Below are 16,316 nucleotides of genomic sequence, written 5' to 3' on the forward strand. Positions count from 1 at the left end.
TTAAATGTTCCAAGGAAGTCCTGCCCCACATTCTCTAAAAAGATTCACCATCACTGATATAAGATGTCTCTTGCAGTTCCAGATTGTAAAAGGGCAGTATCCCACAGATGACACCAAATTTGCAGATGTACACAATAGGGGAGTAGCTAATACCCCAGAGGGAGGATCAAAATTCAAAAAGACAAATAGATTAGAAAGCTGGGCCAAAACTAACAAATGAATTTCAACAAGGAGAAATGTAAGGCACTGCACTTAAGCAGGAAAAATGAAATAGATTATGGGCAGGGACACTGGCTTAACAAGACTATATGTGAAAGGGTCTAGGATACAAAACACAATGCAGAAATAATCCACGTTTGACACCATATTTAACTGCCCTGGCTCAGTGCTAGGGATCCTGTGACTTGTATTTTATTGTGGCACCAGAGCTCGCTGACAGAGAAGGCTCAATGTCCTCACAAAACTGCAGTTCCCAGAATTTCCTAGCATTGAGCCAGGGCATTTAAGCAGTCTCAAACTGGATTATTTCTGCAGTGTGTTTTGAACCTAGGGTCCTAGTTGACCACAAGCACTGTCTTAAGATATCTCTGCATGCCTTCAGAGATAGCTTTACATGCCAGAGGGGCACACATGCCATAGGTTACCATCACGGGCTTATATTATGTTAGTACTATCATTATTAAATATGTTTGTAACAGTAGCTATGGGTGTCCTTCTGGGGGAAAAAAGGAAGGTTGGTTTTCCTTGCCTCTACAATCCATAATCCCCAGATTCTGACATTTTATCCATTTAAAGCATTCATTTTTAAAACCGTATTTTGATCTATACAGGTAGGAAATGAAAAACTACCCCTCAGTGAAAGCTGTGTGAGTTGAATGTAACTGAGATTGGGCGATTGGTGTGTCCTGTCATTCCCTTCCAATGGTAGCTACAAAGGTAGCACTTTGTTATTCTTTCTAATACAGGTCTTTATTTAAAATAATTGTATAGTGCTGTTCTTGAGTTTTCCTGGTGTGCTGGATTTTTGTAGAAAAATGTAAGGGTGGGACTAAGCAATTGACTGTAGCCTCATTGACTATAATTTATTAAGAGTCAGAGGGCCATTACATGGGGTGAAGGGAAAAAGAAAGAGAAAGAATTGGAAATACCTGCTCTATATGAAAAGTCACATTCTGGTCACTAGCTCTACTCCTTGGGAAAAAAGCCTGAAGAGTAAACCTAATATACATTCCTCCTAACTGTTTAGGTAGAGCTCATGCTGGCTTACGCATCTAGCAGAAATGACCGAATATTCTCTGAAACTATTGGGGCTTTTGGGTGTGCATTGGGAAAAAAAGAATTCAAAATTCAATTAATGCAAAATCCTTTATGTTAACTGATGTAAAAAGTGACAGATGACTACTGAAAGTAAAATAAACAATTCTGATCCTCTGAACCCCCAAATCTTCTCAAGCATAGCTGGTCCTTCTCCCTCTGACTGAAAAGATACTCCTTATAGCACCTGCTACTCTCTGCAAGGTTTTCACCAGTGTTTCCAGAGAAAGGAAGTCATTCTAAAACATGGGGAGCTTTTAAATAATGTGGTTGTTATGATAAGGTGCTGTGTCCCAAAATATCCAAAACATTTTTGCACTGTGTATGTTCATCAGGTTCCCCCATTCTTTTAAAACATTATTTCTTAAATGAAGTAAATTATGTGTTTGTGTTCTGTATTAGAGCTGTCAAATATGAAGTTCTAAAGACTTTCCTCCCACTGTTTGTATGCTTCTAAAGGTCAGTGAATGTGTGCTAAAGATCAAAGCATATGGGTGCACATACACCAGAAAGAACATGCAGAAGGACTGGTGCATGTGATGTGTGCAAGTTCTACTCATGTACCACTGTGGAGCTTTGCAAAAATCCTACAGATACCAATGGTCAGACCATTTGTTCATGAGATAGTGTTTCAGTCTCTGAATGGCTGAAGCTGTACAACATTTCAGCAGGATCCTCTCTGGTCCTACCGAATCTCGGATATTCTTTGGTGGTTTCCTATCCGGGTACTACCAGAATTGAACCTGTTTAGTTTTATCAGGGTGGTATGGTGGTTGACACATCCCATTAGAACTGAGTATTATGACTGGAAGAATCAAGTGATACCAGCAGTACAATAACTGATATAATGTTGACAGGCTTCATTTTTCTCAGTCTAGGTACTTAATTGCTGACAGCAGTGGGTGGGTCTACAATGTTATTACAGCAGCTTCCCATGTCAACATGCTGGTGAAGCTATTCTGTGTTTTAGTGAGGTTTTAATGAGTGGGATACGGTGGCTTAGTGGTTTAGATGCCAGTTCTGATGACTGTAAGGTTGGAGGTTGGCAGCTCGAGGCCCAATGCTGCATGATGGGGTGAGTTCCTGTCACTAGTCCCAGCTTCTGCAACCTGCAATTCAAAAGCATGCAGATGCAAGTAGATAAATAAGTACCACTTCAGTGAAGGTAACAGTGTTCTGTGCAGTAATGCTGGCCACATGATCACCGGATTGTCTTTGGCACTGCTGGTTCTTCGGCTAGTAATGGGTGAGCACTGCCCCCTGCAGTTGGTAATGACTAGACATTTACGTCAGGGAAAACCTTTACCTTATCTTTAACTGAGATGTCCAAGGTGCTGAACATTTTTGGTTCTAGCACTTAAATAGCTCCTTTAAATTCAGATTATAACATAGAGTGGATTTACGCCAGTGAAATAGGAAGTTAACAAGATTCCAGTTCTTGCTGATAAAAAAATAAATAACTCATTCCTTTGTTCTCTCCTGAGTACTGAATTCATCTGCCTGACTCAGGTGTGTGTGTGTGTGTGTGTGTTTCAAGTTGTCTGTCAATTTATGGTGATCCCATGCATTTCATATGGTTTTACAGCAAGGAATACTCAGATTTGTTTCTCCAGTTTTTCTTCTGAAAACAGCCTGTAGCATGTGGTGTACCTTAGCTCTCCCATCCAAGTACTAATCAGAGCTGACCCTGCTTAGCTTCCACCAGGTGGATCTTGGTCTTTGGGAATTAAGATCCTACTCAAGGCCCCTTTATGAATTTTAGAAAGTGCTACACAGTGTGTACTAATCACTATTGAGAAAAGAATAGAGAAGTCTCCTCTTGCCAGTGTCTGTGCAACATACTTCTATTTGCATCTGAAGTCTAATGCTATGATATGCATTCATAGCACACATAACAGGGTTTTGGAAAATGAGAGAATGAGGCTCAGTGACATCAACACTATAAGAGTACCAGTAGAATATCTAGTTGACATACAGAAGAATCATGTGTCACCTTATGATGAGTTGCACAGGAGCATGTCGTTATTGTCCTATTTTATTGTTCTTTTTCTTTTTTGTAGTTTTTTAAAAAAATCAAATGAAGGGGATGGAAGGGGGGAAGTAATCAGATGCATTGAAGGACATAATTCCTTTATTTTCAACGGTCAGAAATGGTGGATTCAACTGAATGACTACTGGCACCTGTAAACAACAACAATAGTTCAATTTTTAAAAGAAAAAAATGTGAATCTTTGTATTTCTTTGTATCAGCTGATCAGGCAAGAGCGTGAGGAACCTAGGCGGGCATGTGGAGGGTGAACATATACTGAAACTAACAAATAAAATGGATGAAGCAGTTTAGACTAAAAGGACATCCAGGGCCTGAAAATTGCCAGTTGTAGGCATCACTTTCCCTATCAATTTGATAGATCAGGAAATACAAATCCAAACTTCACTGGTGCCTGTGGAAACTTACCATTTCCCCAAGTTGTGACCAACTTGTAGGATTTTTGTGGAAAGGTTGAGTATTGGGAAGGAATGGAAGACTATCAGCAATGAAATTTATCTGCTTGCCTGTCTCTGCTACCTACCTGCCTACTTACCCACCTATCTATGGCGTACAGAGTAAGTTCTTTGTCCAAATATCTTCACTTTGGAGGGCTGCTGCTGTACTTTTCCCGTTGGTACAAACAGGGTCGTTCTCCCTGCTGCTCTTCGCCATGTATTTAACTTTGTCGGTTCTTCTTTTTGGCTATCTGCCAGTGAATCACCTAGGAAACCCAGGGACTGGTTGCCATGGGCACTTTGCTGAGCATATGTTCCCTTCCTTCCCCTGCCCTTCCTGGCATTACATATAGGGCACGCATGAGAAATTTGTCTGAGGAGTACCGCAAGGAAGAGTTCCTGTTTTTCACTGACCCTGAGCAACTTTCTGCAAAACTGGGAACAACATTTACCCAACCACACACACACACAGAGTCACAGAGAAAGAGAGGAATGAGGAGAAAGGGAGAGAATATCTAATCTGCAATGAAGTTGTTGTCCTATTTGCACATTTCAGGTAGATGGGGCAACAGAGACAGCTCTGCCATTAAGAGAGTAAGGCAACTAACTACAGTACCTTGAACAACAGATTCTGGTATCATGAGGGCAAAACATTGTTATTTAATGTGAAGTTGAAAGCTTTCATGGCTGGCATCCATGTTTTTTGTGGGTTTTTCAGGCTATGTGGCCATGTTCTAGAAGAGTTTATTCCTGACATTTCACCACCATCTCTGGCTGGCATCTTCAGAGAAATGCAGTCACAGATGCTGGCAAAACGTCAGGAATAAACTCTTTAGAACATGGCCACATAGCCCAAAAAACCCACAAAAACTATGTTTAGTATTATTATTTTAACAGAGTTAGGAGAGCTTTTCTGTCTCATGTGCCAACGTAGGTTGGGTACTGTGCTCCGTGGAATTGGAAGATGGAAGAAACGGGAGCATTTGTTTGTTTATTTATTTCACGTATACCCACCTTTCCCCCAGTACTGGAACTCAAGCAGATTACAAAGTATTAAAACCAATCAGTCAAAAACCATACAAAACATAAGTGTGCATGTGAGTATGTGCATTTTATTTAAAAACAACAACCAGGAATTAAACAAGCTATAGATTAATACCATTTCAAATTCATTAAAAGACAAAACTTAATTTAAAAAACAAACAAACCCCAGCTCCCTATGAAATTTTGTTGTAGCTAGTTTCATAAGGACCCATGGAATAAGAAAGCTGCAGCTGAAAAACTGTAGGCACTGGCATATCTTGCTGGCCCTATGGGCAATCTATTTTACAGCATTGCCCATTGTCAACGCTAATCCCATGATCTATCAATTGCTTGCCGCATTAAAACAGACCCATTGAATAAATAACTGAATGGTAAGTCAGCATTTGTGTAAATTTTATAGATTCAACTACTCTATTGATTCAACATTTCTACTGATTCAACAATTGGGATAGCAATTTGATTTAGGCACAATGAAGATGACTACATGGAAAGTAAAATAAACAATTCATGATCCTCTAGAACTCCCAAATCTTCTCAAGCATAGCTGGTCCTTCTCCATCTGACTGAAAAAATACTCCTTATAGATACCCCTGCTACTCTCTGCAAGAGTTTTCACCAGTGTTTCCAAGAGAAAGGAAGTCATTCTAAAACATGGGGGGCCTTTTAAATAATGTGAGTTGTTATGATAAGGATGCTGATGTCTCAAAATATCCAAAACATTTTATGCACTGTGTATGTTCATCAGGGTTCCCCCCATTCTTTTAAAACATTATTTCTTAAAATAGGGTCTGGAAACCATGCCCTATGAGGAACGACTTAGGGAGCTGAGGATGTTTAGCCTGGAGAAAAGAAGGTTAAGAGGCGATATGATAGCCCTGTTTAAATATTTGAAAGGATGTCATGTTGAAGAGGGAGCAAGCTTGTTTTCTGCTGCTCCAGAAAACAGGACCCGGAACAATGGATGCAAGCTACAGGAAAAGAGATTCCACCTGAACATTAGGAGTAACTTCCTGACAGTAAGGGCTGTTTGACAGTGGAATGCACTCCCTCAGAGGGTGATAGAGTCTCCTTCCTTGGAGGTCTTTAAACAGAGGCTGGATGGCCATCTGTCAGGGATGCTTTGATTTGGATTTCCTGCATGGCAGGGGGTTGGACTGGATGGCCCTAGTGGTCTCTTCCAACTCTATGATTCTATGATTCTATGATTCTATGTGTTTGTGTTCTGTATTAGAGCTGTCAAATATGAAGTTCTAAAGACTTTCCTCCCGCTGTTTGTATGCTTCTAAAGGTCAGTGAATGTGATGCTAAAGATCAAAGCATATGGGTGCACATACACCAGAAAGAACAATGCAGAAGGACTGATGCATGTGATATGTGCAAGTTCTATTCATGTACCACTGTGCAGCTTTGCAAAAATCCTACAGATACCAATGGTCAGACCATTTGTTCAATGAGATAGTGTTATCAGCTCTGAATGGCTGAAGCTGTACAGCATTTCAGCAGGATCCTCTCTTGGTCCTACCTGGAGATCTCAGATATTCTTTGGTAGTTTCCTATCCAGGTACTACCAGAATTGAACCTGTTTAGTTTTATCAGGGTGGTATGGTGGTTGACACATCCCATTAGAACTGAGTATTATGACTGGAAGAATCAAGTGATACCAGCAGTACAATAACTGATATAATGTTGACAGGCTTCATTTTTCTCAGTCTAGGTACTTAATTGCTGACAGCAGTGGGTGGGTCTACAATGTTATTACAGCAGCTTCCCATGTTAACATGCTGGTGAAGCTATTCTGTGTTTTAGATGAGGTTTTAATGGAGTGGGATACGGTGGCTTAGTGGTTTAGATGCCAGTTCTGATGACTGTAAGGTTGGAAGGTTGGCAGCTCGAGGCCCAAGTGCTGCATGATGGGGTGAGTTCCTGTCACTAGTCCCAGCTTCTGCCAACCTAGCAATTCAAAAGCATGCAGATGCAAGTAGATAAATAAGTACCACTTCAGTGGGAAGGTAACAGTATTCTGTGCAGTAATGCTGGCCACATGATCACCGGAATTGTCTTTGGACAATGCTGGTTCTTCGGCTTAGTAATGGAGATGAGCACTGCCCCCTGCAGTTGGTAATGACTAGACATTTACGTCAAGGGAAAACCTTTACCTTTATCTTTAACTGAGATGTCCAAGGTGCTGAACATATTTTGGTTCTAGCACTTAAATAGCTCCTTTAAAATTCAGATTATAACATAGAGTGGATTTACGCCAGTGAAATAGGAAGTTAACAAGATTCCAGTTCTTGCTGATAAAAAAATAATAACTCATTCCTTTGTTCTCTCCTGAGTACTGAATTCATCTGCCTGACTCAAGGTGTGTGTGTGTGTGTGTGTGTTCAAGTTGTCTGTCAATTTATGGTGATCCCATGCATTTCATATGGTTTTACAAGGCAAGGAATACTCAGATTTGGTTTCTCCAGTTCTTTCTTCTGAAACAGCCTGTAGCATGTGGTGTACATTAGCAGTCTCCCATCCAAGTACTAATCAGAGCTGACCCTGCTTAGCTTCCACCAGGTGGGATCTGGTGTCTTTAGGGAACTTAAGATCCTATTCAAGGCCCCTTTATGAATTTTAGAAAGGTGCTACAACAGTGTGTACATAATCACTATTGAGAAAGAAATAGAGAAGTCTCCTCTTGCCAGTGTCTGTGCAACATACTTCTATTTGCATCTGAAGTCTAATGCTATGATATGCATTCATAGCAACATAACAGGGTTTTGGAAAATGAGAGAATGAGGCTCAGTGACATCAACACTATAAAGAGTACCAGTAGAAATATCTAGTTGACATACAGAAGAATCATGTGTCACCTTATGATGAGTTGCACAGGAGCATGATCGTTATTGTCCTATTTTATTGTTCTTCTTTTGTTAGTTTTTTTTAAAAATCAAATGAAGGGGATGGAAGGGGGGAAGTAATCAGATGCATTGAAGGACATAATTCCTTTATTTTCAACGGTCAGAAATGGTGGATTCAACTGAATGACTACTGGCACCTGTAAAACAACAATAGTTCAATTTTTAAAAGAAAAAAAATGTAGAATCTTTGTATTTCTTTGTATCAGCTGATCAGGCAAAGAGCGTGAGGAACCTAGGCGGGCATGTGGAGGGATGAACATAGTACTGAAAACTAACAAAATAAAAATGGATGAAGCAGGTTTAGACTAAAAGGACATCCAGGGCCTGAAAATTGCAGTTGTAGGCATCACTTTCCCTATCAATTTAGAGATACAGGAAATACAAATCCAAACTTCACTGGTGCCTGTGGAAACTTACCATTTCCCCAAGTTGTGACCAACTTGTAGGATCTTTTGTGGAAAGGTTGAGTATTGGGAAGGAATGGAAGACTATCAGCAATGAAATTTATCTGCTTGCCTGTCTGCTTACCTACCTGCCTACTTACCCACCTATCTATGGCGTACAGAGTAAGTTCTTTGATCCAAATATCTTCACTTTGGAGAGGCTGCTGCTGTACTTTTCCAGTTGAGTACAAACAGGGTCGTTCTCCCTGCTGCTCTTCTGCCATGTATTTAACTTTGTTACGGTTCTTCTTTTTGGCTATCTGCCAGTGAATCACCTAGGAAACCCAGGGACTGGTTGCCATGGGCACTTTGCTGAGCATATGTTCCCTTCCTTCCCCTGCCCTTCATGGCATATACATATAGGGCACGCATGAGAATTTGTCTGAAGGAGTACAGGCAAAGGAAGAGTTCCTGTTTTCACTGACCCTGAGCAACTTTCTGCAAAACTGGGAACAACATTTACCCACACACACACACACAGAGTCACAGAGAAAGAGAGAATGAGAGAGAAAGGGAGAAATATCTAATCTGCAATGAAGTTGTTGTCCTATTTGCACATTTCAGGTAGATGGGGCAAGCAGAGACAGCTCTGCCATTAAGAAGAGTAAGGCAACTAACTACCTTGAACAACAGATTCTGGTATCATGAAAGGGCAAAACATTGTTATTTAATGTGAAGTTGAAAGCTTTCATGGCTGGCATCCATAGTTTTTTGTGGGTTTTTCAGGCTATGTGGCCATGTTCTAGAAGAGTTTATTCCTGACATTTCACCACCATCTCTGGCTGGCATCTTCAGAGAAATGCCAGTCACAGATGCTGGCAAAACGTCAGGAATAAACTTCTTAGAACATGGCCACATAGCCCAAAAAACCCACAAAAACTATTGTTAGTTATTATTATTCTTAACAGAGGTTAGGAGAGCTACTTTCTGTCTCATGTGCCAACGTAGGTTGGGTACTGTGCTCCGTGGAATTGGAAGATGAAGAAACGGGAGCATTTGTTTGTTTATTTATTTCACGTATACCCCACCTTTCCCCCAGTACTGGAACTCAAGGCAGATTACAAAGTATTAAAACCAATACAGATCAAAAACCATACAAAAACATAAGTGTGCATGTGAGTATGTGCATTTTTATTTAAAAACAACAACCAGGAATTAAACAAGCTATAGAATTAATACCATTTCAAATTCATTAAAAGACAAACTATAATTTAAAAAACAAACAAACCCCAGCTCCCTATGAAATTTTGTTGTAGCTAGTTCCATAAAAGGACCCATGGAATAAGAAAGCGTGCAGCTGAAAAACTGTAGGCACTGGCATATCTTGCTGGCCCTATGGGCAATCTATTTTACAGCATTGCCCATTGATCAACGCTAATCCCAATGATCTATCGAATTGCTTGCCGCAATTAAAACAGACCCATTGAATAAATAACTGAATGGTAAGTCAGCATTTGTGTAAATTCTATAGATTCAACTACTCTATTGATTCAACATTTCTACTGATTCAACAATTGGGACTAGCAATTTGATTTAGGCCACAATGAACAAAAGAGAAGGGAGAAAATCCTGTCCCCTCAATACATTCTGATGTGTATAATACAACTGGTACCAACAAGGTCTATGGATATAACTCTCATTAGCTGCAGTTTGCTGATGTCATCATGAATGTGGCAAGATGTGTATGTCTGATAAATAGCACGAAATTTTAAGCACTGGGTTTAGGTTTGCAGAAATGTCTTTATTTTATAGGCCTGTTTCTCTGTGCTGAGTGTACAAATCTTCCTGTTTCCTTTTTTGCCTTTGGAAACTGAATTTTTCTTTCTTAGTTTATTCATCATTCCCCCCTATTGGCAACTCATCATTTGACCACATGGGGGTGCCTTTATACAATCTTTAATGCAAGAAGCATTTTTCTAATGGTAAATACTATGGGGGGGGGAATCCCTTAAATTTCACATTTACAATCTGGACAGTTTCATCATTGATTTTCTGAAGTACCAACATAGACCTTAGAAAATATTAATGTCACAGTAATGTACACAAAGAGACACAGCTTGACATATTCTATCATTGGTTTGCCAATATTATTAATATTCTAATTCATTCAAATGGAGAGAGGGGAATGAGAATTCCTCTCATGAAGAGAGTGATGGAACAAAACCCCTTCTGTGTATGTTTTTTTCCTGGCCTTTTCCCCTGAACTAAAGAAAAATAAATTAAAGAAAGAGAACAAATACCCTTAAAATATTTTCTCTAACTATAATCATGATGAACCAGTATGTCATTCTGATTTGAGTGTTGGACTATGACTCTGGAGACCAGAGTTTGAGTTCTGCTTGGCCACGAAACCCACTGTGTATGTGTATTTCTCATACTTCAAAATCCAGGAATGAGCTGGATTTTGCTCAGATTTATGTATTTGTTATTATACTACTGGAAAGAAGTTACACTTTTTTTGTTTCTGGTTTGGCATAGATATAAACTTAGGGGTGTTTCCCACTACAATAAGCTCTGAATCCTGATTCGAGCTATATGTCCCTAGTTCCCACTGGAAATCGATCCTAATCCTCATTTGATTGATTCCAGTGGGGAAAAAGCAAGCAAACACAAAAAGCCCAGGGTTTTTTGGGAGCAGTTATTTAGAGGTTTTATTGCAAAGACGCGATTCTGACCCATTTCCAATAAGTGAGAATGCCAGATTCTTGTGTGCCATCCATCCCCAGAGTTGTCACACACACACACACCCCACGCCACCATTTTGGGTCCTTTTAAAAACAAAACAAAAATAAAACTACAGTATTCACAAAATTGATAGATTGGCAAAGCAATTACTTGCAAAAGCAAGTAGTTGCTAAGCCATTCTACCGATTTTGTGATTACTTAAAAAAAAGTCTCCCCCATCCTCCTCCTCCTCCTTCCAGCTCCCTCCCCCAGCCTCCACGCTTACTCCCTTCCTCCGGCTTTGCTTCCATCCTCCTCCTCCTCTTTGCTCTGCCTTTCCCACAGACCTAGCTTCCACGAAGACTGCTCTGCAGGCCTCTTGTGGGCCTCCCTCCCCCAGCTTGACCAGCAGATCAATGGTGACAGGCTGGTGGGAAGGGAGTGGGGAGACCGGAGAAGGGGCAAAGGCCAGGCCAAGCAGAGGGAGCATGGAGACCAGGGAAGGGGCCATAAGCAGACCGGGGGCAGGGAGTGCGGAGGCGAGGGGGGCAAGGCCAGTCTGGGGAGCAGGTGTCAACAAATGGGGATCAAGGTCCGTCCCAAAAAACAGCGATTCCAAAAAGGCCCAATTTATAGTGTGGACAAGGGACCTTTTGGAATCGATTGACATTGCGGAGCGAAGATGGATCGGGACTTGGATGTTTCAGTAAGTGGGAATGAGCAGTTAGTTCTTCCCTTGCTCCTATCATTGACCCTGTCCCCTCCTCAATACTACCCAAGTTGTTCTTGCACCCCCCACAAAAGGCAGGCTTGAATTTCTGCAGCCTTTTCTATCTGAGTGAACTCCTTCCACTGTTGTAAACTGTGAATGAAATCTACTCATGGGGGAGAAAACAAAACAAAGTAGCTGAGGAGCTGACACAGTAAGAGAGGCATACAGTCACAGTGGGTTGCACTAGTCATATTTCAGCCAAAATGTAGCTGGAAGTTGCAACTGAGTCATTTCCAACTTCAACCCTCAGTTTTCAGAGACATTTTCAGCATGTGGAGTGAGGTGCTTTTCTGCGTAATACATTACCCCCAGGAATGGCACCCATCTTCATTTTCACATTTTTTGGGGGGGGCATTTTTTCCTTGAATTTTTTTTTGGTGTGTGTGTGTGTGTCTGTGTGTGGTTTTGGACATGCACAAAAAGGAATGGAGGCCACATCAGCCCAGAGGATTAACTCCCTCCCCCATATTATTTGAATGAACTACAGCAGGAATAACAGAAACTGGATTGTTAATAATGCTAAAACATGTTAAATGGTCAAGAAAATCAAGAAATTTGTTGTCTTAGTATCCTGTGCTAAATCACCCATGAAGGTGACCAAAGCAGTTTCGGAACTAAACCAAGACCAGAATCTGTTCTGGAATGGACTAATGTAATCGGTTTCCATCCAGATCCCCTGCAATTGAGAGACCACCACCTTCTCTTACACCTTATCAGAAAGGGAATGTTTTGAGACTGGGTGGTAGCTTTTTAAATACAAAGACTCTAACACTAATAAGGATTACTATGCTGCCTCCTTAAGAGCAGAAAATCCACCCTCAATGAATAATTAAATTTCATTAAAGTCCAGGTCATCAATCCCGTGCTTTCAAAAATCATGGTGGCACAAAGATCTGGAGGACAAATGATTGGCTACAAACTCTGAGCAGCTTCTCCTCATACGTTGGTTGGAAAGTCTCTATTACAATTTGACAAGACAGTGAACATGCTATGTCCGTCTTTGACATTGATGCAACATGGCATTTTCAGAAAATACAATCAATTTTACCAGTAGATTCTTTACCACCTAAAACAACTCTGCTGGCCAGGATTATGCTTGGACCTGAAAGAGATAGGCAGATGGAGGCAGCTTCTGGCCACTTCAGGGGCGTTGTGTTTAGACGGTGCGATGCTATCCCAGGGTCACCTAAACTGGCCCAAAACTGGCCCTAAAAGGAGCGGATCTTTTCCACTCCTTGTCATGGTCCACTTGTGACTGTGGCAGGAAGCAGCCTCAGTGGGACAGCATGTGTTCACCATGGCAATGGGGCAATTGGGCCGCAAGCAGCTGCTCCTTTCTACCTATCTGTTTCTCCCCACTATCTACTTTCTCAGATGCATGGAGTTCCTCAGTTCACTGCATGCATCCTAGGAAGTAGATCAAGTTTGTAAAACCTTATACTATATTTTTTTCACACAATTACTCCCAAAGGTGCTACAATATTCATTTGTATACTGATATTCTGGACTAAGGAGCAGAACAGACCACTTGCAGAAGAACCGCTTGGCCCAAGGCCATGGCAGCCGCTTGGCCCAAGGCCCTGGCAACCATACACCGTGGCCCCAATCTGACTTGGAAAAGATCTGCTCCTATTTGGGCCAGTAAAAAGCTATCCTATGCGGCCTGGCTGCAACCCTAGGGAAGCTTCAAGCAGCTCCCATGGCGTGTAGCGTGTAAACGCCATGTCCCTGAAGTGTCATGAAGCTTCCCATGTCTGGTTGGCCATGGCAACTTCCAGACATCTTGGCAGTATGTGGCATCTAAACACCACACCCAAAAGCCATGCGGAATCTGGCTTTACCAGCTGGTCTGCTCTGGCCCTAACATGGCTGTGTCTCTGAACTCTGGATCGGGGATTCGATATGCATTGCACCTGTTAAATAGCCCCAGCCTGAGGAATGGGAAAAGATATTTTATAATGAAGATGATTGTTTATAGTCTTCAAACTGTTCCTCACTTGTCAAGTGAATAACCTTGGCAGTAGGACCCCTGGGCTCAAATTACAGGCACATAATGTTTGGTCAGTAAATAGAAAAACAGCCTTGATCTTGACCCTGAGCCTGATGCTGATCCTGATCCTAGATGAGCAGGAAGCTATTCCCAGGATATGGAACTCCCTTCCAAGTGGGCTTTTGTTGGTTGGACTGGATGGCCATTGTGGTCTCTTCCAACTCTATGGTTCTATGATTCCTCTATGCTCTCTTTCCTCTGGCAGGCAAATACCATTTTTTATTAGGCAGGACTTTGGTTCATAACTGATGTGGCAGAAGGATGTTCTTAATGTGGTGAGCAGTATTTTTAGCTTTAAGCTTTTTAACACAGGAGAGAACCTTATCAGTGGCCTCCCTAAGGCTCTGGAATTCTAAATAATAATAATAATAATAATAATAATAATAAATAATTTTCCTCAAGGCTTCAGGAGGGATCCAGCATTTTAAAATACAAAACACAATTTAAAAACAGATAAAGCCACAGTTAAAATACAATATTATAAAATCATTAAAATACACTCATAAGTGTCCATATATAAATTAAAAAGTCATGGTTTAAAATTGACTGAATAGGCCTGCCAGAAGAAATATGTCTTTAATGCTGTTTTAAATGCAGTCAGCATTTTCATCTGTTGTATCTTGTTTTTTCAGATGACTTTTTTGTCTGCTGCTTCCAGACTATACAAGGACCTGACGGAAAAGATACAACAGACCCAAACCATGTAGGGCTTTAAACAAACACTTTGTATTTTGCCTGGAAACTGATTGGCAGTCTTCAGAGTTCTTTTCAAATATGATCACTCCTGGATGTACCAAGCCAGTCTGGCTGCCATATTGGTCAGTTGGATTTTGTACAAAGGTAGCCCACTGTATAGTGCATTGCAGAAGTCCAGCCTTGGGGTTACCAGTATGTATACTACCATCTTTAGATCCACTGATTCTAGGAAGGGATGTATATCACAAGTACTCCTCACCATTACATCTATCTGAGCTTGACATTTGACTCCAAGAGCCCTCCCAAACTCCCAAAATAAAGTCTGTCCCATGAAAATAATGTGGTGGATCTTGCTAATTGCTATGTTGGTGTGTGTATGCTTGTTTAATGATATATGTTTTAATCTGGGTTTAATTTTTTTATTGTTTAATCTTATTTTACTTTTTGTATCTTGTGGGTGTTTAATGCCGTGTTTTTCAATTTGTTGTAAGCTGGTTTGAGTCCTGAACTGGAAAAGACAGGATAGCATTGTTGTTGTTGTTGTTGTTGTTGTGCTTTAAATTGTTTTAACTAAGAATATAGAGTTGCATGTTTAATTGCTTTTTAACTTTTGCAAATAGCAAAAGTTAATTTCAAATGGCTGTAATCCATTTTGGGTCCTGTGTCCAGAGAAAGATGAGGCCTTGATGGCAGACTAGAAACTAGTCTGCACATTTCTTCCATTCATGATTATCTTAAACAGCTTTGCTCTGCATACATCCTGCAAAGATCTAGAATTCTTGATCATACCATTAATATGTTAACACCATGTTAGCAGCATGGTGTAGACTTTTGCAGGTTGAATGTATAGTACAGCTGTGTAATGTAAATATGAATGGAAGAAGTGTGCAGACTAATTACTTGAGTTCTTGCAAAGAATTTACCCAACGCCAACTCTTGAGTTTACCTTTTCCTGAGTATCCATTTTGATATGTAATCATAGTGTTCTAAGGACCAGATTCAAAGAGGCAACTCTGGGAGAAAGGCGGAATATAAGGCAACAAACAAACAAACAAACTCTGGTTAGTTTTTATAAAAAATATCAGACTGTTTATCAACATAAACAAGCTCAGCTATGTTTGATTACACTGATATGCAAATATTATCTGATTTCAATTAGCCACATTAACATTTTTAGAGGGGAATTTTCTCACTAAAGTTTTAAAGAAGAAATAATATTGCTTATTATTGGCATGACATACACATATAATCTATGATGCAGCAAATGATGACTATTGTTGCAAGGGAGGGGAAAATTTGAGATGTTATTTCATACCTGGAAGGTTTTTCAAAGTCCTGCAGTGATGACATTGATTTAGTGCTACTACTCTCTTGTAATCTTTGTATATTATCAAGTGTAACAAATACCTCATTCATGGCATGCCCTAAACTTTGCATTTGGTGACATTCTTGCTGCTGTGTTAATATCAGGTCTATTAAGCTGGACCTCATGGTCCATTACCCTTTCTTTAGGCCTGACCCCGTGAAGTTTAGGGGTCTTGAGCACAGTGTGAAAAAGCAACGGGTTTCACTCTCACCCAAGGAGCTCATTAGGACTTTATAGAGAGACCAAAAACAAAAAACAAAAAAGCCTCACACAGTACCAACATTTGCACCAAGAAGCACTCACCAGACAAAACAGCCTGGTGTCAGGAGGCATTCATTGTTCTGTTTTTCTAGCACTGCACACCAATTTAGCAAGCTAACTAAAAAGAGCGCTCATTTGTAATCAAACATTTCATCCTTTGTCACAGACATTCACATCAGCCTTTCCATTGGCCCTTAAGTTCAGCTTCCTGAAATTCCAGCCTAATTCAGGAACTGAGAGGTTTAAGCTACAACTGACTAACAGTGGTATTTGGAATCTTTCTTTTTCTGGAATGTTCTTCTAGAATAATTTTTTT

This window comes from Sceloporus undulatus, chromosome 5 (genome assembly GCF_019175285.1).
Source record: "Sceloporus undulatus isolate JIND9_A2432 ecotype Alabama chromosome 5, SceUnd_v1.1, whole genome shotgun sequence".
NCBI classification, from domain to species: domain Eukaryota; kingdom Metazoa; phylum Chordata; class Lepidosauria; order Squamata; family Phrynosomatidae; genus Sceloporus; species Sceloporus undulatus.